The sequence below is a fragment of the Propithecus coquereli genome, unplaced genomic scaffold, assembly GCF_000956105.1.
Source record: "Propithecus coquereli isolate 6110/MARCELLA unplaced genomic scaffold, Pcoq_1.0 Scaffold85, whole genome shotgun sequence".
Taxonomy (NCBI): Eukaryota; Metazoa; Chordata; class Mammalia; order Primates; family Indriidae; genus Propithecus; species Propithecus coquereli.
In genome coordinates, this window is record NW_012154729.1 from 462,665 (window position 1) to 487,204 (window position 24,540).

The following is a 24,540-nucleotide window of genomic DNA, read 5'->3' on the forward strand; positions in this document are numbered from 1 at the left end:
TTTTATTTTCCTTATTTTTGAAAACCTGCAAGTTAAAAATAAAAATCTCCTCCCAAAATCAGATTGCCTCTGAGTATCATGCTCTACGGGGGGAAAAAAAGCCAACTCAAAGGGAAACATGATAAAATCTTAATGTGGCAGCTGCCATATCGCACTCCTTTTTGCCGAAAAATGCCATAACCTTTCAGGTGCCCTGGCCAAAGAAGGCACTTTATTTCTTGACTTCCAATTTTATTAAACTAAAGCAAGCAGAGTCAGTTTTCCTTCATGATAAAATCAAAACCCAGGAGATTTCAAACTTACTATACCGAAAATTTTCAAGCCCCAGATCATGATTTTCCTACTGTCAAACTGACCCTTTATCAGGGACAGTTAGAAAGGTGGTTAGTTTTGCCACATGCAGAGCTAATGTTATGCGCATATTCCCCAATATGCTTTAATACCAATCTCTTTTATTTCTATTTGGCCATTTAACTAAAGACACTTTGGAGGGGTTCCCCCGAGGTACGTATGGGCACCTCAGGAATCAAAATCCCAGGAAAGGAAAGCCTGCAGAACACAGGTTGAGGAAGTTCACCCTGTACCACGGACACAGCATCCCTTGGGATGGGCCCAGGAATCTTCATTTTTAACAAGTTCAAAGGTGATTCTTAACATTCAGTGGAGTCTGCAATCTACTGCTTTCTTTAGAGATGGCGTTTGGTAATCTGGAATTCGGCAACATTAGCGTCTCACCTCTAGGTGGCAGCATCTGTGAACTGTTGAGCATCATGGAATCCCAACAGTCAAAGGTTTATTTCCAGAGTAGAAACCACACAGTGGAATTGGCTGTCTAAACCATTATCTCTAAGTGTTGTTTCTATACAAGAGAAACGTGGCAGGATAGATTTTGCATAATCTAAACCTCCAATTCAGACTCCAGAAATAAAAAAAGTTAACCGGTCATCCTAGCATAGGCAGAGCTTTCTACGGCTGATTTTACATATGATGTACTGTAAGCGATAAATTTAAAGACAGGATGTTGTAAGCATTCTTCTTGCTCTGACTGTTTAAGTCATGACTTCCAAGGATTCACATAGATTATCAGTCGGCAAGCATTTTCTGTAAAGGGCCAGACGGTAAATATTTTAGGCTTTGCAAGCCATATGGTGTATTTCACAATTACTCACTCTGCCATTGTCATGCAGAAACAGCCATAGACAATATATAAATGAATGAGTGTAGCTGTGTCCTGGTAAAAAAAAAAAAACCTTAATATGAACACCGAAATTTAAGTTTTATATAATTTTTACCAGTCTCAAAATATTATTCTTTTAATTTTTTCCAATTATTTAAAAAACTATTCTTAGTTCCTGGGCTCTACAAAAACAGGTGGCTAGCCAGATTTTCCCCATGGGCAGTGGTCTTCAAACCCCTGACAGATCGGTTTAGTGGAGCAACATGAATTGGTATTAACTAAGATATTAAAAAATGACTTTTTTGAATATAAGAGTTTAATCCAAGATAGATATCTTGTCACTACACAGAGCACTGGAGAAATTAAACAAAAAAAAGTCATTTGAAAGATCTTAGAATTTTGATTCAGAGTTGGTTTCCAGATGACAGTTTACCAAACAGAGCTAACACTAAGGTCAAATATTTCTAAACACATCCAACCTTCCTTCTGGTATAACCAAGCTATTAAAGGCCGGTGAACATGGCGGTGTTACTGAAGTCCACGGCATCACACAAGAAGCAATGCAGATGCAATCTGGTCGGCGGGCAAATGCATGAAGGAACCTTAGAAACACCGAGTCCTGAATCTCCAACAGGAAGCCCACACTGTTACCTGTCGTGTCTTGACTCAGGGTTTCCTGGCTGCTGCTGCTGTAAGAAGGCACTGGAGTGATGGACAGTGAGGCTGGACAAGACAAAGGCGTGGCCAGGTCAGTCTTGCGGGTGAAAGATCCATGGTACACAGGGAAGCCTGCATCTTTGGAGATGAAGAGGGGCAGATCTGATGGGAGGGTGGGTCTGCCTTGTGCGTATGGATTTTTCCAGTGGGTGAGCCCAATTGCAACAGGCCCAGCAACATCGTAACCTGGTGAGAAAAGCACACTAGATCAGTAGCAGCAAGAAAAGCCTTATAGTGTGTTTGTGTTTGTATTTCCCAAAAGTCTTAGCTGTGACTTTTGTTTCAAGTCAACCACTTAAGATAAAGACATGTTTATACTAAACAGGTAGAGTATCATCACACTTGATAGATCTTGTTCATTTATTCAACATATGTTTATTAAGCACATGCTAAGCACCCATTCTTTGCCCTCAAGGAGCTCAGAGTCTAATAAATGATGTTTTTATTATTAAAAATATTTATTAAAATTATAATAAAATTATAATTTTATATGTCCATAATAAAAAATTATTAAAGGCCTATTATAAGCTAGACACTCTGCATAACTGATCTCTAATCCTCATAGCAATTGTACAAGGGGACTATTACTATTTCAGTTTTAAAGATGAGGAAACTAGATGTCAACTTGCCCTAGATCAAGCAGCCAGTAAGTGCCAGAGGCAGAATTTAAGCCCAGATCTGACTCCAAAATATATGTTCTTTCCCCTAAATTCCAACTAACTACAGCACACAGCAAGATGAAAGAACAGTTTAAAAGTAGGATAGAAAGTGTCCCTTAGGAGTTCGGGGGAGAAAGCCCTTCTAGCTGGAGACACTTAAGTCATAGAGAAGGTGACATGAATTTGGCCTTAGAGACAAAGTTTGCAGCCTAGAGGCCAGAGGAACAAATCTGTTCTGCAGATGTGATTTTTTTAAACCCATTCCTTTTTGTAAATGTGAAATAAAATTAAAATTAACAACAATAAAAATCTAGAGCATTCTCACAAAAATATAGCCTTCTGGCGTCTCTTGAAAAGTCTTTTGATCTTCTCCTGAAAATTAAGCAACACTGGACTACATTCCCACATGGCCAACAACCGTCAGCTGGAACAATGATAGTAGCCACTCCCTGAGGTAGAGTCAGGGAGTTCCAATCTGCCATAGTCATAAAATAATAAATCCACTAAAAATGACAATATTGTCTGACACTTCCTGGCACTGTGCTAAGGGACCTGCCAGCACCACCTCATTTAAGCCTCCCAATAATCCTGTCAAGCAGGGACTATTGACAGAGGAGGAAACTGAGGCTAAGGGACATTACAACTTTCCTGAGGTCAACAGCTACACAAAAATAACAGTCAAGATTCAGGCCCAGGCTCACTGAAGTCAAGACAGGTGCTCTTGGCCACCAAGCAGTACTTTCTTAACACAAGAGAGGGAAGCCAGAGGGATTCTGGGAGCTGGAAACAAGGCCTGTTCCCTGACAAATTGCTCTTAGATTATTTATTCCCGTCTGAACAATTTTTCATAGAAGACTGCGTGAGGAAAGGGAAATGCTGAGGACACACTGACCAAATTATTTCAACTCATCTTGGTTGGTCACCTTCGTAAAAGGTGACTAAGTGCAATGCAATGAATGTGAGTGAATCCTTTGAGTGAGGAACATGAAGCCTCTGGAAATAACCAATGAGAACACAAATTCTCAATGTTCAGAACTGTGATGGAGCCAGAAGATGCTGTAAAAGACTGAACACAATGCCACCAGCCCCAGGACAGGACCCGATGGTGTTTCTTCGACTAAACCTCTGATGCACATTTGTTTGTGATCAATACTTTTGGATCTCCCATAGCTCCCAAGACAGTACTGGGCCATAGAAATGAAATTCTAGAATGTTTTATTTAAGTTGATATTCCATTATGTTCTTTTAAAAATTTGAAAATTTATTGCCTCCTATTTATACCAGAGAATCCTTCTACAAGAAGAATAATTACAGGACCATGTTTTCCCCTTACCTATTGCTTCCTTCAGAAACTTGCTTAAGTCTCTCTTCTCTTTTCATATTCCCAAGCTCCTCTGGAGTCATTATACAGAATAGAACACATTGTGAAAGCATATGTTTAAAAGTCTCAAAGGATGAAGTGTCCATTGATGGATGAATGGATACATTGTGGTATATATATACACATACACACACACACACGCGCGCGCGCGCGCAATGGAATATTATTTGGCCTTGAAAAAGGAGATCATGCCACTTGCAACAACATGGATGAACCTGGAGGACACTATGCTAAATGACATAAACCAGACACAGATAAAAAAAATTGCATGATCTCACTTATATATGGAATCTTTAAAAAAAAAAAAAAAAGTTGCATACATAGAAACGGAGAGTAGAATGGTGGTTACGAGGGGCCCGGGGCAGTGGGGGATGAGGAGATGTAGGTAAAAGGGCGCCATGCTGCAGCTAAGTTATGTAGGATGGATAAGTCTAGAGGTTTAATATACATCATGGGGACCACAATTAATAATACTATACTATATACCAGAAATTTGCTGAGAGTAGATTTTATGTGTTCTTACTGCCTGCACACTAAAAAGGTAACTCTGTGACACGACAGATATGTTCATTTCCTTGACTGAAGTAATAATTCCACTATGTATATCAAAACATCATGTTGTACACCTTAAATATATACAATAAAATAAATAAATAAAATATATAGAGCCTAGTTCATCATAAGCACTTGGTAAATAAATATGTGTTCTTTCCCTCCAAAAATAAAAATCTCTAAGGAATCTAGACTCTAAGATTTCAGGTTTCACCATTTCTTTTGTAAAATTAGAGTTAATTTATAGCATATTTTTAATTTTGAAAAGATATAGTTCACAAAGCTAACAATTCTTTTTCTAATTCAGGAAATTATCACATCATTTACTCCAGAAATGGAGTTCATCGGCAAATATTTTAATCCATGTTATTGATACAAATGAGCTATGATAATATCTCCATAATTACAGTGGGATGTAAATGTAAGTCTCAATTTAAAAGTAGCAATGAGATCAAAATATTTTGAAGGGACAACCATCCAGGAGAACAGCTGACATCTAACAGACAAGTAACAGGAACAGTTGTCGCCTTGGTAGCACTGACAGCCTGCATATCCTCCCTCACCCACCATCATGTCCCCTGTTGGGGAGGGAAGTGGGAACAGGGGTCTCAGTTCCCTTTGAGTTCTATGTCAACGCTATTGTGGACCCCAAATTGTTAAGGAAGATGTGGAAGGAACACCCAAAATTGTTGGCTATCTTGAGAAAAAAATAATTTTAATTATGTATAAGGTTCTTAAATCTCTCATACATGGGTAAAATGGGAATTTACTACCAGAAAACATGGAGCTATTCAAGTGTCTCACGGATAAACAGAACAATTTCAGAAACAGAGTTCTTTTTCTGTTCCTTGGATTTTTTTTTTTTTTTTAGCGCCTCCGCTTTGGGCAGGACATAGTTTTCTATAGGAACGACATTAACAGGAGATCCACATGCGTGCTGTTTTCTTCAATGGAATGCCCTCGCAAATGCGATGCTTCTGTGTGAGATACTATTCTGTAAGAGAAGGACTGAAGCGCAGGGGATGAAAGAAAACAAATGAGTTTTTTAAAAAGAACTCCTTGGATGATCCAAAGAAATCTGTCCTCCCTCTAGTACCTTGAGACTAAGGTTGTAAATTGTTTTCAGCTTTTACTATAAATACTGCAAAAGTGCTTTGTAGTGGACAGACTGTGGGCCATGGACGCTGCCTGTTGCCTGTGCAGAATCTGCCCCCGTCCTTCCTCCCAACAGAGCCTCTGTTTCATCTGGGAATCTGTCCCACCCCCACGCAGCCTGGTGACTCAGGGAAGCAGGAGCTCATTCCCATCCCCTCCCCATCCAAAGCCTCAGGTGGGCCTGAGGAGGCTAAAGATATCGCCATCTCCCTTGTCAGTGACTGGTTCAAGGATGGCCATGGGACCCAGTCCTGCCTAGTGAGCTAGGAGGGGTCTATTGAGCAGCTGCAAGAGAACATTTCTCAGCCCCTCAAGTGGAGGCCTGAGGAAGGCACCACAGTTCCTTTCCCTCCCATCATAGTCATGTCTGAATGCAATTACCAGAACTGCAGCCATTTGGCTGCCACCACAAAGACAAATTGACCAAGGAAGGCAGAGGGGAGACGCTCTTTCATAACATCATTGAGCAGCTTAATCAACCCATCCTAAGAACTGGCCTGCCTCTGGTCTTCCTGTTAGGTGAAATAATAAATTTCCTTATGGTTTCAGCTCATCTGAGTCAGGGAACTGAGGGAGTATTCAAGGCCCTCTAGTTACCCCTTCGCCTTCAGAGAAGATTAAGTATCTGTCATATCCACCTCCCCTTCAGAGATTAGTTTTCTACAGCTGCTGTGACAAAGTACCACAAACAGGGTCACTTAAAACAACAGAAACTTATTCTCTCACAGTACTGGAGGCTACAAGTCTAAAATAAAGTGTCAGTAAGGCCATGCTCTCTCTAAAAGCTCTAGAGGAGAATCTGTTCCATGTTCTGGTTGCTGTTAACACTTGGTGTCCCTCGGCTTGTAGATGCAACACTCTCATCTCCGCCTCTGCTGTCACACAGCATTCTTCCTGTCTGTCTCTGTGTCTCTTCTCTTGTTTAAGGACACCAGTCATATTGGATTAGGGCCCACCCTAATCAAGTATGACCTCATCTTAACTTGATTACATCTGCAAAGACCCTATTTCCAAATAAAGTCGCAATCACAGGTACTGGGGATTAGGACTTCAAGATACCTTTTTAGGGGACACAATTCAATCCAATATCCTGACATGGTAGCTACAGCTGACCAGACCAGAAAAGAGCACCTAGCCCAAGTCTGCAAGATGGCAGGTAACAAGAACATCATCCAACAGGAGCTCGTGTACCTGGGCTTGGATTCCAGCCCTTGCTACCCCGTGTGTCCTTAGGCAACACTTTAAACTCTCAGAACCTCAGTTTCCTCATTTGTAACATGGGGAAAATAACACTGCAAATCAGGATTTTTGTGACGAGTAAATGAATAAATATGGGAAAAGTACTTAGAACAGTGCTTAGCAAAAAGAAAGCTCCCAAAAAGTGTTAGCTATGATGTCATCCTTACAATCTAACCCTCTGCTTCCGCTGAAGTGTCGGAAAAGAGAAGTCTCCACTCACAGCCCATCCTTCCTTATTCAGAGCTTTGCATCATGGCTCCCATTTCACAGTGGGATGAGCAGAGAAAGGTGGCAGAACTACAGAGTTACCATAAAATACGTAGCTGTAAAACTGTACTGAACTCAAAGAAACTCACCACTGTAACCAGTACCACATTGCATTACAAGCAGTGATTGTATTTCAGCAAAATAACAACATCTATTATATTAATGTGGTGAACTTGTATTTTTGTTTGGATTCCAGTGTTTTAAATTCAATTTAGAAATTTGATTTGATTATTATGGCTATATTTTGTATATAAGATGTCTATACTTAGTTTTATGTTTGAACATATTTAAGTAATCTTATTATAATAAAAGTCATTTTGTTCAATTTTAGAGGTTCATCATTATTTCTTTTTTAGGTGTTCACATTGCTGGAGTTTGAGAAATCATGACATAGTGTTTAAGAGCACAGGCTTTAGTGTCAAACAGACCTGGATTGAAATCTTGAGTAATTAATTTCTGGCTGGGTGGCAAAGAGCAAGTTTCCTCATCTGTAAAATGGAGAAATAATGGTACCTTCCTCATAGAGTTCTTATTAGGTGAAATAATGTATGTAGGGAGACAGGAGCAGCTGGCAGACAACGAGTGCAAAATAAATGTTGTCTGCTATCATCATTATTTTTTTTTCTGATCTCTTAGTCACCACCCGGGATTCTGGAACCAAGAAAATTTTGAAAGGAAGTGGAAAGGAGAAGGATTCAACCAACAGAAAAATAATGAGGGTCACTCTTCTCTTGTTTAAGGTTGAGTGATCATAACACGGAGAAAGTCTCACTTTGGTTTTTAACATCACTCTAACACCTGCTTAGCATGCTCTTTAAACAGGAAAAACTAGACTTTCACTACACATTTTCTTTATAGTTATAATACAAAATTTCTTTTTAAAATAGAGTAATATAATCCTTAAAAATTAACTCAATTGTAATAGTGTGTAATAGTACAGGTGATGCATAAATGAAAGGGTTAAAGTGAAGGATGAAAAGTTGGGAAAGACAAGTTGGTCTACAGAACAGAAGTGACTTTATCTCCCTCGAACACATTTCCTCTAATTCTAGGCAACAGCTGTAAGAATCCACAAGAGGGCGCCCCAGAAAGGTGAGTCCACAAGCAATTGCTGATTCTGAAAACAAATGCTTATGCATTTATATTTCCTTCTCTCTCCTTCATTAGCCTCACCGCCCTCCCGCTTCCATTCCAGGCAATAATAATTTTTATAAAACAAAATGGCACAATTGCTCACCTATGGTGATTTGGCTGACACAACTGTAGTAGCTGCCCGTTGTTGCAGAAGAAAGGTTATAACTTGCACTGCTCACATCTCTGTCTGCTAAGAAAACAAAAGACAAGAAGGTTAATTATAGTCTGGTAGACACCATGACCACAGTGTAAATGTACGACTAGCAGTAAATAAACCAGCTTTCTGTGTCTGACACAGGCATTGTCATATTCATCCACTGGTTCATTCCTCCACACTCAGGCAGCGCTAGGTGCCAGACACTGGGATAGGTGCTTGCAACACTTCAGTAAACAACCCAGACATCCACACACAGGTGATTTCAGTTAGGTGTCACATGGTTATAATGGAGGAGTGAAGGGTGCTTGGGCAGCTGAGGGTGAGCGGGTGAGAGGACACCTGATCCGACCACAGACTAAAGGGTATCAGGTAAAGCTTCCCGGAGGAAGTCATACCAAATGAAAACCTAAACAGTGAGTGCTACCTGACTAGGCAAAAGGAGGATGGATTGCAAGGAAAGATCCAGGCAGGGGGGCTATCACCCTGTCTGCAGCCTGCGAGGCCACAGCCAGCCTCACGAGTCAGCAGCTGAACACAGTAAGAGGAGAGATGAGCAGTGGCCATATTACAAAGGGTCTAGTAAAACACATTAACCAGGTTGGATTTTGTCTAGAGAGCAGGATCCCATTTTCATTTCAGAAAGATCACTTTGTGGCAGTGTGGGGGACCGACTGGAAGAGGGTGAGCCCAGAGCAGAAAGGGTCATTCGTGAGGCTGCTGCAGCAATCCTGATGAGAGCACTGTGGCAAACCACGGGAGGTGTGGCAGTGGGAACAGAGGAGTGGATGCAAGTCCCCTCAAGGCTGAAAGAGCAGCACAGTACGTGGAATTCCGCACTATTGTGAAAGAAAAAATGTCACGGGTGGGGAGGGAGCAGGGCAAAAGAAATCAAAACCTCCCAGGTGCATCACATTTCGGCATTGTCACTCCCACCATTTAACGAAGGAGGTAGGTACCACCACCGTGTCTTTGATGGAAAGGCTGAGAGACTCCAGGCGGCTGAGTGCCTTGCCCAAGGTCACACTGACAGAGCAAAGTAGCACAGCGCTCACGTCTATATCAGAAGTACTGTTCAAACTGTTTATGAGACATTGCAGAAACACAACTAAAAAACTCCGAGGAGATAAGATAGGAGAAAATCTAGATGACCTTGCATATAGCAGTGATTTTTAGATGCAACACCAAAGGCAAAAGCCATGAAAGAAATAATAAGCTGAACTTTACAATTAAAAACTTCTGCCCTGAGAAAGATAATATCGAGACAATGAGAAGATAGGCCACGGACTGCGAGAGAATATTTGCACAAGACATATATGATAAAGGATTGCTATCTAAAATATACAAAGAACTCTTAAAACTCAATAATAAAAAAACAATCTTATTTAAAAAATGGGCCAAAGACCTGAACAGACACTTCACCAAAGATGATATGCAGATGGCAAATAAACATATGAAAAGATGCTACACATCATCAGGGAAATGCAAATTGAAACGAAAATGAGATACCACTATACATCTATTAGAATGGCCAAAATCCAGAACACTGACAATACTGAATGCTGGCAAAAATGTAGAGCCACAGGAACGCTCATTCATTGCCGATGGGAATACAAAATGGGGATACAGCCACTTTAGAAGACGGTTTGGTGGTTTCTTACAAACCTAAACTTATTCTTACCATCTGACCCAGAAAACTTGCTCCTTGATATTTACTCAAAGGACTTGAAAACATGTCCACACAAAAACCTACATGCAGATGTTTACAACAGCTTTATTCATAACTGCCAAAACTTGGAAGCAACCAGGGTGCCCTTCAGTAGGTTAATGGATAAGTAAACTGTGGCACATCCAGACAACGAAATACTATTCAGCGCTGAAAAGAAATGAGCTATCAAGCCATGAAAAGACACAAGGGAACTTTAAATGTATATTATTAAGTGAAAAAGCCAATCTTAAAAAGCTAGATACTGCATGATTCCAACTCTATGACATTGTGGAAAAGGCAAACCTATGGAGACAGTAAAAATATTAGTGGTTGCCAGAAGTTGGGGGTGGAGGGAGGGATGAAAGAGCAGGGAGGGTTTTCAGGGCAGTGAAACTGCTCTGTATAATACCATAATGGTAGATACGTGTCATTATACGTTTGTTGACATCCACAGAATGTACAACGCCTAGAGTAAACCTAAGGCAAACTATGCACTTTGGGTGATTATGACGTGTTGATGTAGGCTCATCAACTGTAACAGACGCATTACTCTGATGGGGAATGTTCATAATGGGGGAGGCCATGCATGCGTGAGGCCAGGGGCCTACGGGAATTCTGTGCTTTCCTCTCAATTTTGCTATGAACCCAAAACCACTCTAAAAAATTTAAATCTTAACAACAACATGGCAGGGCGTAAATGATTTTAGAATATCAAAATAAATACCCATTGTCTAATATAAAACACTACAGGTTAGAAGAGTCATTATAATTGAATGGTAGCAAAACTGGCCTAAAGAAAGTATTTGAATACTGTATGACAATAAGAAAACTCTGATGTGGAATGTTAGAAATTATAGGTCTGAGGGAAAGAAATAATTATGAAGAATCAAATGCATCTAAAGCGAAAGGGTGTCTAGAAACATATTAAGTCATATTTTAATGAGAACATGATGGAGATTGGTAGAGAACATACCTTTGTAGGTGCATATTCCTGGGAGGAGAGAACAGCAGGTACCTGGACAGAGAAGCCAAGAAGTGGGAGTCACCTGTAGGGTGTGGTCTTGCATGTGCCCTTAGTTTGAAAGCAATTGGAAAGTATTGACAAGAGCGGTGGTGAGCCAGAGCAGAGAAATGACGCTGGCTCTCAGAGGCTACATCAAGGCCATTGTAGGTTCACAAACAGGAAGTCAAAATGCTAAGTATGTTTAATGTAAAAAAAGTAATTCTAGCAAGTGTATATGGTCCACTGCTCCTCTAAGAAACATTCTCAGATTGTCTCCAACCTCTAGGGTGCATCCTGAAAAGCTAGCCACACCTCCAACAGTAGCACTGAGCATGCAAGATTGCACTGCTTTGTAATCTCCTAAACCACAGGCTTGTTGAGGATAGACCCACACGTTATTCATTTTGCAATTTCCAGAACTTAGTGCTATGCCTGGCGTAAGGTAAATGCTCAGTAAATGTCCATTGGTTACAAAAAGAAAAAAGAAGAAAAGAAATTAAAGAAGGAACAAACAAATAATTTATTCTCCCTCCCTTTATAATTTCAAAGCAGTTTCTATGATAAAAGAGAAAGCACCGGGCTGGGAGTGTAAAGACCTGAGTTTGAAGCCCAGCTTTGCTACACACATAAGCTCTTTGAACTTGGCCAAGCTGCTTAACTTCCTTTAGGACTGATTTCTCCACCTGCAAATAAATGGTGACAATAATGCTTATCTCACTTTTTCGGGGGAGGGGATGAGGTATGGTTAATAAAAATAAACCAGCTACACAAAATGTATAGTTAGCAAATAATTCTGCATATATCTCTGGAATCACTGAATCAACAAAATCCAGACCTAAAACATATCAAACTACTCTAAAGTTGTCATTCCTAATCCTTTTTAAGCCCTTCACTGGTGATCTATCCTTAAAAAACTTTGGAAGGGAGGAAACCTTCAAGGGACAAGGTCAATGGCATCAAAAATGTGCACAATCAGAGAAAAAGAGAGAGAGAGGTAACCACAAGCACAAAAATGGCTATGAATGGGGAGGAGAAAGGAATGAAGGAGAAAAGGATCGTAGTCATCAACAAAGAAGCAGAAGGCTTGAATTAGGAATGAATGCCTGGGAAGAGGCTGTGAATAAATTTCAAAGGCAAAATTATTCCGATTTGAATCAAATCTGAATGGTAAAACTAGGGCAATAATTGTGGTGGCAATATGTTGAAAAGGCTCCAAGAGTAAAAGCACAAAGAGCACAAAGAGCCTTTGCAGCGCAAAGTGATGATGTGAAGGAAGATGTTCTTACTTATTAAAATTAAAACAAAAATGCTAGATTTTATAGAAGAGCCTGAATATCCACTTAATCCTTTAGAAACCAAGTGCCATTAAATGAAAAAAATCAAGTAATAGAAAAAATTGAAACTATGAATGAAATTAATAAAGTTTGTGGGTTCTCGAGTAAGTATCTATTAATATAATAGATTAGTTGGTTCCAATCCTTGGGCATGTTATTTCATCTCTATATGGCTCTGTTTTTCCATATGGAAAATGGGAATAATAAAGGCACCTACATTATAAGATTATATGAGAAAGTTGTTATATATCAGCACCTACCACATAGGAAGTATTCAATTAGTGTTAGCTACATTTTTATTTTATACTTATGAAGAGCAAGGATACCCATAAAATGGAATACTATATATCAAAGAAAATGATAAAGCTACACAAAATTTCATAGATGACTCTCCCAAGCACAATGTGGAATAAAAGAAGCAACCTGAAAATGGTACATGTGCTTCTATTTATAAAAGCTTCAACAACAACAAAACTAAATTATATTGTTTACAGATGCATACATGGATGATAAAACTATAAAGAAAAGTAATAAAATAATTAGCACAAAAGTCAGCATGGTGGTCTCATTGGTAGGGAAGAAGGAAGTTTGAATTATGAAAGAGTTTGGGGTAGGAGTGGGTTCTTCAGTGCTGGAAATGTTCTGTTTTTTGACCGAGGTGGTGGCCACATGGTATTCATTTTATAATTATGCATTAAATTATAAGTTTGTCTCATCCACTTGTCTACATGTATATTATAGTTCACAATAATTTTTTTAAAGAAATAAAGAGGTGTAGATATTACAGCAGAGCAAACCTAGAATACAAATTCTGCAAAAATTTCTAGGAAAAAGAAGGCAGTGGGACTGGACAACCAGCTACTGAGTACCTGATCTTTACCAGGGACTACACTAAACACTTATTATTTCATTTACATCCATTATTTCATTTAAGCCTCAAAACAACTCTTTTAAGGTAGATATGATAATCCCATTTTATGGATGAGAAACTGGAGGCTAAAACTATTAAGGAACTTTTCCAGAGTCACACTTTTCGGCAGTCAGAAAGCTGGAATTAAAATCCAGGTTTGTGAGCTACAATGAAGGTGTTGGTAAAAAAAACATTAGAACAAAATTTAAAGAAAAGAACAGAACAGAACCGAGGTTTGTCTTACACTGTAAAAACAATTGAGAACAGAAGAAAAGACAAAAAGGAGCACAGATGAATATCGAAAGCTGAGTTAGGCGGATTCCTCCTGCATCTGGTGCTGCATCTTTGACAGTCACTGATCAGATGTGCTAAGAACTGAGGCTCAATGGGGAACAGGATCTACTCTGTTTCCAGAGGTCTACTTAGCAGAAAAGTGTGGACAAAACTAACACACATTTTATTTGTCTCAGATTACTTGGGAGAAACTCATAAACAATATGATATTATAAAGAAAGAAAATCGGGCCCATCTCAACACTCAACCTATTTTACCTTTTGTCCTAACCAAGGCAAAAAGGAAAGCACCATGCATATTGATGTATTTCCACTGAATATAGAATTTTTATAAATATGTAGGAAACTCTAAACAAAAAACTGTCAATATAAAATAATAATTGTAATGTGTAATGTGGTAGGTTAAAAAGAAGAACAGAACTATAATACTAAATAATAATAGCATACAAACCAGGAACTGGGTGCTCAAAGTATTGTTCAGGACAGAGGTTAACATATTAAATTTAAAGTTAGTTAAAACAAAATATAGTGAATATATGTAGGATTCGTTAAGTAAGATTTAAGTAAAAGTACAAGGACAATTTAAAACAACAGAAAGACTAAATCTCCAAACAAGTTTGTTGTGTTCAAGGAGGGTAGGGGTAGAGTAGTGGGGAAGAACAGGAGAAGGAATTTAACAAAAATATTCAAATTAGAAAAAGGAAATAAATAAGAAAAAAAGGCACAGAAAAAAACAAGACAGAGAAAACACAAAGTAAAATGGTAGAAATACGTTCAAATATATTAGTAATATCAAGACATGTATATGGTCTAAATTTGCTACTTAAAAGATTGAGAAATCAATTTCTAAAAAAACAAAAACTAAATGCTGTTTATAAGAGAAACATATAAAACACAAAGACACAGAATGTTGAAAATAAAAGATATAAAAAGATACAGCAAGCGATACTAACTAAAATAAAGCTAGAGTAGATATTTTATTTTTAAATGAAAAAGACTTTAAGACAAAAGCATTATTAAGGATAAAGGAGGTCAGTAATAATGATAAAAGTTTCAAGATTCAATTCTCCAGGAAGCTATAAAAAATGTTAAAGCTATATGCCAAAATAAAATAACCTCAAACATAAGAAGCAAAAATTACTAGAGCTACAGGAAGAAAATGACAAATCCACCATCAGAGGGGGAGATCGTAACATACTGAATAACTGATAGATTGGGCAAGCAAAAATTTAATAAAACCACTGAAAATTTGAAAGGGACAATGAATGTCAATTTAATGGACAAATACTGAACCCTGCATCTGACAATCACAGAATATATATTCTTCTTAAGCCCATGTTTAACTATTACGAAGAGACCACACATTAAGCAAATAAAGCAAATCTCAACAATTAAAAAATAAATCTCAATAAGGCCATGTTTTCTGATCTATGATCATAGATTTAATCCATGATGACAGAAAGGGCAGGGGTGTCTATTATTACTTACGCATTTTTGCACGCTTGCGTGTGTGTGTGTGGTGTGTGTGTGTGTGTGTGTGTGTGTATGTGTATAAACCGTCAATTTTTAAAAAGGAAGTTTTTTTTAATGTTGTACTACCGGCCAAATATAAATAGCAGATTTATATCAAGCAAAACACAACCCAAAATGCTTAAATTAAAAGAATAAAACTCCAAGTCTAGTTCCTTTAACCAGAGCCACTTTATGAAATTCACTGGAATAACTCATGATAACACTTGCTGTTCGGGCACTGTCTACTACTTACTGTCTCTAGAAGCCTGCTCTGCGAAGCGTGGTCCGGTAAATGGCAGCAACCCCACCGCCTGGAAGTCTACCAGAAATGCAGAATCCAGGCCCACCCAGAGCCACTAAATCAAGATCTTCCTTTTAAGAAGCCAAGTGATTCACAGTCTGTTTAAAGTGAGAAGTACTGATATGCAGCATAACTCTAAGGTCTACAAGCAAACCGCTCAAGGGCTTAGGAATCAACCAAAGACTTTTTAAGGACCTGTGTGATCCACCTTGTGCTAGAAACTATCAACCTCTGACTTAAGACTTAAGATACAGACTCCCCTGACTGAGAGACACGGGCCCCAAGACTGAGGAAAAGCCCTCCCCTGGAATCTACAGTCCACAGAGCCCAGGACCACAAGAAAGTAAGCAGAAATTTTTAAAAAGAAAAGGTTTTGATTAAACTTTTAAAATCATATGACAAGCCTGTTTACACACACGAACAGATAAAACTCAAAAACTTACCAAACAAATGATGCATAACTGCTGACTTTATGGGAAAATTCAACATATGATTCCTTTAATAACTACCTACATTGGCTCACCATTTAAATTATAAAATACATATTCATTGTGTAGAGTGAACTACAACTGTTTACGGCATCTGATTTTTTTTTTTTTTTTTTAAGACAGAGTCTTGCTCTCCTGGCTGGACTAGAGTGCCGTGGCGTCAGCCTAGCTCACAGCAACTTCAAACTCCTGGGCTCAAGAGATCCTTCTGCCTCAGCCTCCTGAGTAGCTGGGACTACAGTCATGCGCCACCATGCCCCGCTAATTTTTTCTATTTTTAGTTGTCTGGCTAATTTCTTTCTATTTTTTTAGTAGAGATGGGGTCTCGCTCTTGCTCAGGCTGGTCTCGAACTCCTGAGCTCAAGCAATCCTCCCACCTTGGCCTCCCAGAGTGCTAGGATTACAGGCGTGAGCCACCGCGCCCGGCCAGCATCTGATCTTTTTAAATCACTTTAAATTGTTTATATAAGGTTCCAGAGAACCTTAACTAGTAAGAAAAAAAATATTGTGGTACACTTGTGTGTGTGTGCATGTGTGTGTTCCTCAGAAACACCAGTGTGTTGACTGATTCCATGTTTGCTGTGGATTTTCATAGGCTTACAGCAAAGTTCATATTCAAGACCTACCCTTTTCCCCTAACTAGGTAATCTGTATCTCTTCACCTATCCTCCCTGGGGCTAGACTTTCTCCTTTTTATTGTGATTGAAATTCATCCATTCAAAAAACATACAGTAGACACAGGCCGGCCCTAGGTAGAAACTGGCACCTTGGGAGGTCTCTCTAAGGTACTGACAATCAATCAGCCACCGTGGACAAAGTGTGTTTTCACTCAACAGAGCTTGTTCTATAAAAACAGATCTCTTTATTGCTATGATAAAGATAATAAACACATCATAGTACTGTACGTACTATACTGCTACAGGGCTTGCCAGGTTTTCATAAAGTTTTTGCATTTGCTTTTTCATGTACTCTTTGCCACTGCACTAGAAGACAGGCAGGGCAGGTGCTAGTTGTAGTAGTACTAGCACTAGTAGCATCCTCCACCAAACCTGAGTGAGACCCAAACTCCTAGAGGGCAAGGTCATCCCTGTCCATCTTGGGTCCTCAGTGCCTGGCCTGCCTGATGCATAGAAGGCATTATGTTTGCCAAAGCCTCAGGTAACCTTTCAAATACTTGAATCATTCTTAAAACCATTCCTGCATTTTAAATACTATGCCTGGTACTTATCATCTCAGCTTCCCTTTGATTCCACTCTAGCAGCAGGCATTGTGACAAAAGCCTTTCATGAACCCTAATTAGAGAAAAGCCTTTCCCTTCCTACTTACACCTACTTGAGTCAGTGCTGAGAATCTTATATTCTATTTTCATTATCTTCAGACAGTGAAGATCCATGCCTTATTATTCCAGTGTAAGATTCATTAAACAGGCACTTTTTTGCTTTTAATTCCAGAACCTGTTACAGTGCCCGACATATAGTAAGTGCTCACAAAACCTATGTTGGATTGTTTGTTCTAGAAACTTCCTTGAGACCTGTGGACTGTTTGTCTAGAACCACTTTCTAATAGAAAAATCCACATCACTGTTTGTTACGAGCTGAATGTTTGTGTTCCCCCCCAAATTCATATGTTAAAGTCCTAAACCCCACTGTGCTGGTATTGGGGAAAGGGCCTTTGGGAGGTAACTGGGTTTAGATTAGTTCATGAGGATGCGACCCCCATGATGGGACTGGTGCCCTTACGAGAGAGGAAGACAGATCTCACTCTGTCCGTGAGCACACACCAAGGAAAGGCCAGGTGAGCACACAGCAAGAAGGCAGCTGTCTACAAGCCAGGAAGTAGGCCCTCACCTACTGAATCTGCCAGCACCTTGATCCTGGACTTCCCAGCCTTTAGAACTGTGAGAAATAAATGTCTCACATTTACCTAAGCCACCAGCCTATGATATTATGTTATATAGCAGCCTGAGCAGACTGACACTATTACAAAGAACATTATGTTTTTTTGTTTTTATTTATTTATTTATTTTTTTTTTTTTGAGACAGAGTCTCACTCTGTTGCCTGGGCTAGAGTGAGTGCCGTGGCGTCGGCCTAGCTCACAGCAACCTCAAACTCCTGGGCTCAAGCGATCCTCCTGCCTCAGCCTCCAGAGTAGCTGGGACTACAGGCATGCATCACCATGCCCAGCTAATTTTTTTTTTTCTATTTTTAGTAGAGACAGGGTCTCGCTCTTGCTCAGGCTGGTCTCAAACTCCTGAGCTCAAACAATCCGCCCGCCTCGGCCTCCCAGAGTGCTAGGATTACAGGCGTGAGCCACCGCGCCTGGCCAAGAACATTATGTTTTAAAGGAAAGAATTGAAATGCTTCTTCGCAGGATCAAAATTAAATTGTAATTTAATTTTACCCCAGGAAAGAGATTTATAAAATGTGAAGGGCTGAAAGTCAAAGAATAATCTGTCCATGCTTTGCTGCAGCTTCTTAATCAAAAGGATCCTAATCAATGTTGACCATGAGTGTCTGGATTGCATAATAACAAGCATGCCAGGTGGTGGGAGGGCAAAAACAAGAGAAGTCATCAAAGAGCTCTTTGGATTTCTTTGGTAGCTAAAGCATGAATCCCAGTCAGTCAGCAAGCATCTGATCTCACCATGTCCTGCAGATGCTTTTGGTCTTTTATTTGTTCCTCTTTTTGGAAGGATAAAAGTTATTTTGCCTGTTATTTACAATAGGAAAATAGACTTTTAAAAACTTATACATGGTGTACTGCCCCCTGCTACATAGCCCATTCGGTATCTTGGTCAGTCACTCAGCCAAGTACTGGTCACCTCCTATGAGCCAGGTGCTATGCTAGGCACCAGAAACACAAAGATAAAAGATATGGTCCTTGCTCTCTGGAATTCTATAACCCGCACACGGGGGCACTCATTACACTACAAAATGAGAACCTGTTAAGGAAAGGACTTACCCTAGGAGGTTCCAGGAGAGGCTGCAAGTCAGATAGGAGTCGGGGGGAGGAGGGACATTTCAGACCATGCACGAAGGTCCAGAAACCTGAGACAGCCTTAGACCACCTCCCTCCATAACGGGTGGGATGCTGTGGACAAGGACAGCAAGAGAGAAGGATGGGGAGGTTAAACTTTGATCTGTGGGCAGAGGGGAGCCATTCAAGAGTTTTAAGCAGGGGAATAACAGGATCAGATTTGCAATTAGGATCAGAAGGGGAGAGGACTAGAGGCACTGGGAGGCCACTGCTGCAGCCAGAGGGGACAACGATAGTGGCCTGGACTATCTGTCATAAGAGCAGTGGGCGAGGAGAGGAGAAAACAGAGCTGTAGGATGTTAAAGAAGAAGAATCAACAGGTCTTGGTGATTGAAAGTATACTGGGAGGAGACGGAGCTGACAGTAACAGCTAATGCTTACTGAGTACTTGCTATGGACCACTCATACGCACTTACAAGTACTATTGCATTTAAACCTCATAGTGACCCCACTTTACAGATAAGAAAACTGAGGCACAAGAGGTGAAATTAATTTACCCAAGGTCACTGTTAGTATGTGCTAGTAAAGGATGACTCGACGATGACTCCCAGGATTCTGGCCTGGGTGACTGGGCAGAGTACACTGGCCACAGCCAACCTCGCCAGCCCCTCCCTGTCTGGGATGTCATGCTCCACCAACACTGTGCTGCTAGCAGCTGCCTTCAAACCCCGACATTGCTCCCCTTCATCTTTGCTCATGCTGTTGTCTCTCCCTGGAATGCCCTCCTTCTCCCAGTCGGTCTTTTAACATCGTCTCCAACGGGCAACTGTTCCTGGCCTATCCCTCACCCCTCCCAGTCTGTCCCCTACAACACTGTATTATAATTCTCCATTTAGAAGTCTGTCTCCTCCAGCTGACTCTGCCATCTGGAAGAGAAATAGTGAGATCTTATTCATTCTGGTAACCCTGGGTTCAGGCTAGAGCCTGGCACATAGTTTGAGTTGAATAGTCAGAGACAGTCTAGAGGAAATAGGCATGGGAGAGGAAGATGGGAATTGTTTTGGACACATTGAGTTTGAGATGCTAGAAGAGCATACAAGTACAGAAGTCTAACAGACGGCTGGGTACACAATACAAGCATAGCACGTGCAAGAAAGAAGTTCTGAGTTGGTGATTCCTATGTATGAGTCACCTGAATAAAGATGAAGTCACAGAAGGGGAAATGATGTCCTTAACTCTCATCTATTCTCGCTTCATTTGATTCCTATGTTCCATGGTTAGGCTTATTCCCAACTATATAGCCCCTGAGTGAATTCCTTAACCTATCTGTGCCTCAATTTCTTCCAATAAATACAGGGCTAACATTGGACCAATTTCTTTTTTTCTCAGCCTCCTGAGTAGCTGGGACTACAGGCATGCATCACCATGCCCAGCTAATTTTTTTTTTTCTATTTTTAGTAGAGACAGGGTCTCGCTCTTGCTCAGGCTGGTCTCAAACTCCTGACCTCAAGCAATCCTCCTGCCTCCGCCTCCCAGAGTTATAGGATTACAAGTGTGAGCCACCACACCCAGCCTGGACCAATTTCTAAAAGGTGGTTATGAGGATTAACTGAGATAATTCACATAAAGTGCTATTATTACTCTTTGTGTCCAGGCATACCCCACATTTCTACTTACAACTCAGAAAACTTTGTTCCCCTAGCTTATAGGCATCTCACTATGGAATCACAGTCTAGCATTTGGAAGGTATCTAACCAACATCATCCAAATGGTTGAGAGTGAGATAAGAAGGTCATGGATAGAACGTAGGCAAATGTCAACATAAACAGTAGTAGTCTGCAAAAAAGCAGCAACATAAAAGGAAGGAGGAAAATGAGGGGAGAAGAGTTCTAACACCAGCTCTGACTGTATTTTCTTCCTATTGTCTACTTGCTCTCTCTGCTCTAGCCACACTGACCTTCTAGCTAACCTTGAATGTGACAAGCTTATTCCTGCCTCAGGACCTTTGCGCTTACTGTTCACTTTGCCAGGAATTCTCTTTCCCCATATGATGGAATGCTTCATTCCTTTCCTTCATTTAGGTCTCTGCTCAAGTATGTCCTCAGAGAGGCCTTCCCAATCTGAAATAGCCATCACTGTGCTCTATGAGCTCTTTGAGCCCCTTATTACTTGAGGCTTAATAGCCTCCTAAAATCCAAAGCTGACAGCTCAATGCCAGGCCCGTAGGTCTAACCACAAGGCCCTTCCTGGTTCAAGTTGGGACACGGCTCCTGTGCCTTGCTTTGCATGGCGAAGAACAAATCAAGTCCCAGTCATTTCTCTCTAAAACAGACTTGTCACCCACCCTTAGTCTTGTGCACCTAGTTATATATATAATCAGCTAAAAGTGGTTAAGAACCTAAACCATTTAAAGGATAAGGAAAGAAATGTCAGTGGTGAGTATAAAGAACTGAGACTTTAAAAATATGGAATTTTAAAAATCACATCATTTATTGAACACTTATTAGAAGGCATTATAGTTTTTGATTACCCTAATCTCATTTAACATTTCTAGAATATATGAGTCTAGATGGCAACCTGAATGTAAAAGTTCATGCTAAAATACAGAAAAAGCAAGATCTAATAATGGGATCAAAAATGCACATTGGAAGGGAAGCTAACGAGGTTTACTAGAGGCTGCTGCTAATGAAATGCATAAATAAGACAAATTTCTCACTCTTCTTAGGAACCTAAAACATACGGTCTACAGTATAACTGTTCATTTTCTTGGCAGCCCCTGTGATACAGACAGGACTAAACCATTTATTAAATCAGTCAAATAAATATAAAAATTGAACCCTATAAATTCCAGGCAAAAAATTTAGATCATCTCCCATCATGATATCTAAGCCCAAATCCAGCAGAATTGGAAGGGGACTTTTTTTTAAGAGTAGGATTGTCACAGAGATGATTTGTGGAGGGTTCCAGAGCTGGGCTAAGCTCTCATCGGATAATGATATGAACAGCATCCAAAGAATATATTGAACGTGCTCAAATTTGTTTTTCCTTTACTTGTTCACTAGGTTGAAAACCGCAGTGAACTAACTTATTAATATTTTGTCATGTCTTGACATTGCTGCAGACCTAAGAATTAATGTGGGCCTTGTGGCCAAGTATATTCACCATGTTAGGGACGGGAACAAGAGGAGAATGTGTCAAGAATATATTAAAATAGCACAAATTCCAATTGATATCTTTATTTAAATCTTTTTTAATTCCCTTAAAGGTTCTAAAGAGAAACCTGTGTAACTCTTAATTGCCAAAAAACTGATCTGCCACCCTTTTCCTTTAATTACTGAAATATTCCTGCTTTTCAAAATCATTTCACTTATTCTGACTTCATTTTGTCCACCTGGGTGCTCAATTAAGCTTTTAAAGCTTCTAGAAGTTTATGGAACTGATCATTATGTAAACCTATTACTGAAAGTATCCATGGGGCAGCATATGAAATCTGAAGTGATGTAAAAAAACAGAAGTCAGATTCCTTTGATAGGAAAAGGTGTAAAAATAGATTTTTTGCCAATGAATATGTTTAAAACACCGTCAGAATACTGAATTATCCCCAGATGGTAACCCAGGAACGACAATGTTGAGTGTTCAATGTACATGTGGATAAGAACAACTTACATTCCAGCAAAAATCCTCTGAGTTAAAAAGAAAGTAAGAAAAACAGGCCACTAGTATGCAATTCTTAATCTTCTCACAATTTGTTAGTGGTTCCTAAGCATCAATTGCAAATCCTCTGAGCCACCTGAATGATCATTTTAAACAGTTTAAATCCAGAGAAAGAGAGAGACCGACTGACCCCTTTAACCTTGGGAAAATGTACAAGAGACATCACTGGCCTGGAGAATGAAGCCTCCACACCAAAGAGCAGTTAATTTCCCCTCCCACCCACCCCGGGCTTTGGGATGTTGGTGCAGAACATTCCCCAACAATTGCTCACAACCTTCCTGTTTAAAACCCCAAATCTAGACGTTATCACAGTAACTGACTGCAAGCAAGGGGAAAGGAGAGAGTTCTACTTGAGTTTCTGCCTCCTATAAGCGAGTCTCACAGCATTTCTGATAAAGGACTAAAGAGAATTGCTTTTTCCACACAAGCAGGAATGTTGATAAGAAGCCTTGCCGGCTTCCCCAGCGGGCTGGGATTTCTAGCTGAGTCTGAAACCCTCACACTGTGATTCTGTTTTCCTTCAGAATTGTGCAATCCCATACACACACACATACACACACACACACACACATATAATCTACCACCTTTTTCCTTTAATTACCGAAATATATGTGCTTTATATGTATACTATATAAATATATATACATAAAATTCTTTAACCAAAAAATAAGAGAATGGGAGTGGGGGCAGGGAGATAATGCCTTCTATTTCCATGGAACTTTTATTTCCAAACTGATTTCTTTTTTGCATTAAAAACATATTTTGGTGCATATTATTTTACTCCACAGCATCTGTCAGAGAGATGTTCTCATCTCTCACTTACAGATGGAGAAATGCAGGAACAGAAAAGTTTAAATAACTTGCCCAAGGTCAGTCAGGGACAAGACAAGAGCTGACTGAACGCATCTCGAAACTCCAAGCCTCTCTGGGTTAGAAGAGGACTTAACACTCCATCCCTTCCCCCGAGGGGTCGGAAGTCAGTGGAATTTTTCTGGAGTCCTACAGCTCCCAGACCCTCTCCCAAATTTGAGGCGTTTTTACTCCACGGACTTCTCCCGCTGACACCCCTTGCCAGGTTACAGGCAGCCCCCCCAACCCTCAGGGGCGGCTCCCGCTGCCAACCGGCTCCCTCCCTTCCAGGCCCTCCCGCGGAGCCAAACCCCTAAGTTTCCCCAGGTGCTCGACGGCTCCCGGAGTCCTACCCGCCCCCGCCGCCCGGGGAGCCCGCGACCGCTCGCCGTTCCCTACCGTATGCAGCGAGGGAGGCCATCCTGGCCCGCGTCCTGCCCAGGCTGGCCAGGGCGTCTGCGAGAGCGGCCGCCTGCGCGCCGCGCCCCTGGACGGCCGGCACCCGGCCCGGCGAGTGCATGCGCTTGGCTCCCGCGGCTCCGGGCCGCCCCGCCGCTGAGCATGCCCAGTCAGCCCGCCGCGGCCGCCCCAGAGAGGTGCGGGCGCGCAGGTGCCCCGGGCCAGGGATCGGTTGCAAGAGCCGGGGAAGCGAGGGCGCAGACCGGCCGCCGCGCTCAGGGTCCCCGCGGGGATTGAACCCGCAGCGGAGGACGCGCGGCCGGGAGAGAGGAGGGGCGAAGCAGGCGGTGGGAGGTGCCGGGCGGAGCGCGCAGCAGATTTGGCCCCGCGTGGCTGGCTCTAGGCGGGACCCCTCCCGGGCCCACGCCAGGCAGGGTGCCCCCCCCGGGGGTTGGGGGTTGCAGAGGTGACGCCGCAGGGCTCGGGGAGTCCCGGGCGCACCACGGCCTCCGGGGACTCGTCTCCAGCTCCCTTCCTAGGGAGGTTCCACTGGAGAGCACGCCTGGGGATGCAGGGGGTGGGTCCGGCCGCCTGTGACTCTGGGCGCGATTCCCAGC

The 24,540-nt window shown here is 41.1% G+C and overlaps 1 protein-coding gene across 1 annotated transcript in view; it reads right to left on the reverse strand.

Annotated features, from left to right (window-relative positions):
• The window catches only part of ANO4 (anoctamin 4), a 405,605-nt gene extending 381,666 nt beyond the window's left edge, over positions 1-23,939 (reverse strand). Inside the window, exons 1-3 of the mRNA XM_012664002.1 lie at positions 23,924-23,939; positions 8,385-8,468; positions 1,829-2,080 (exon numbers count right to left, since the gene is read on the reverse strand). The gene's annotated coding sequence lies outside the window, so the exon portion shown is untranslated. The remainder of the gene's footprint in view (positions 1-1,828; positions 2,081-8,384; positions 8,469-23,923) is intronic.
• Between the last annotated feature and the right edge of the window lie 601 nt (positions 23,940-24,540).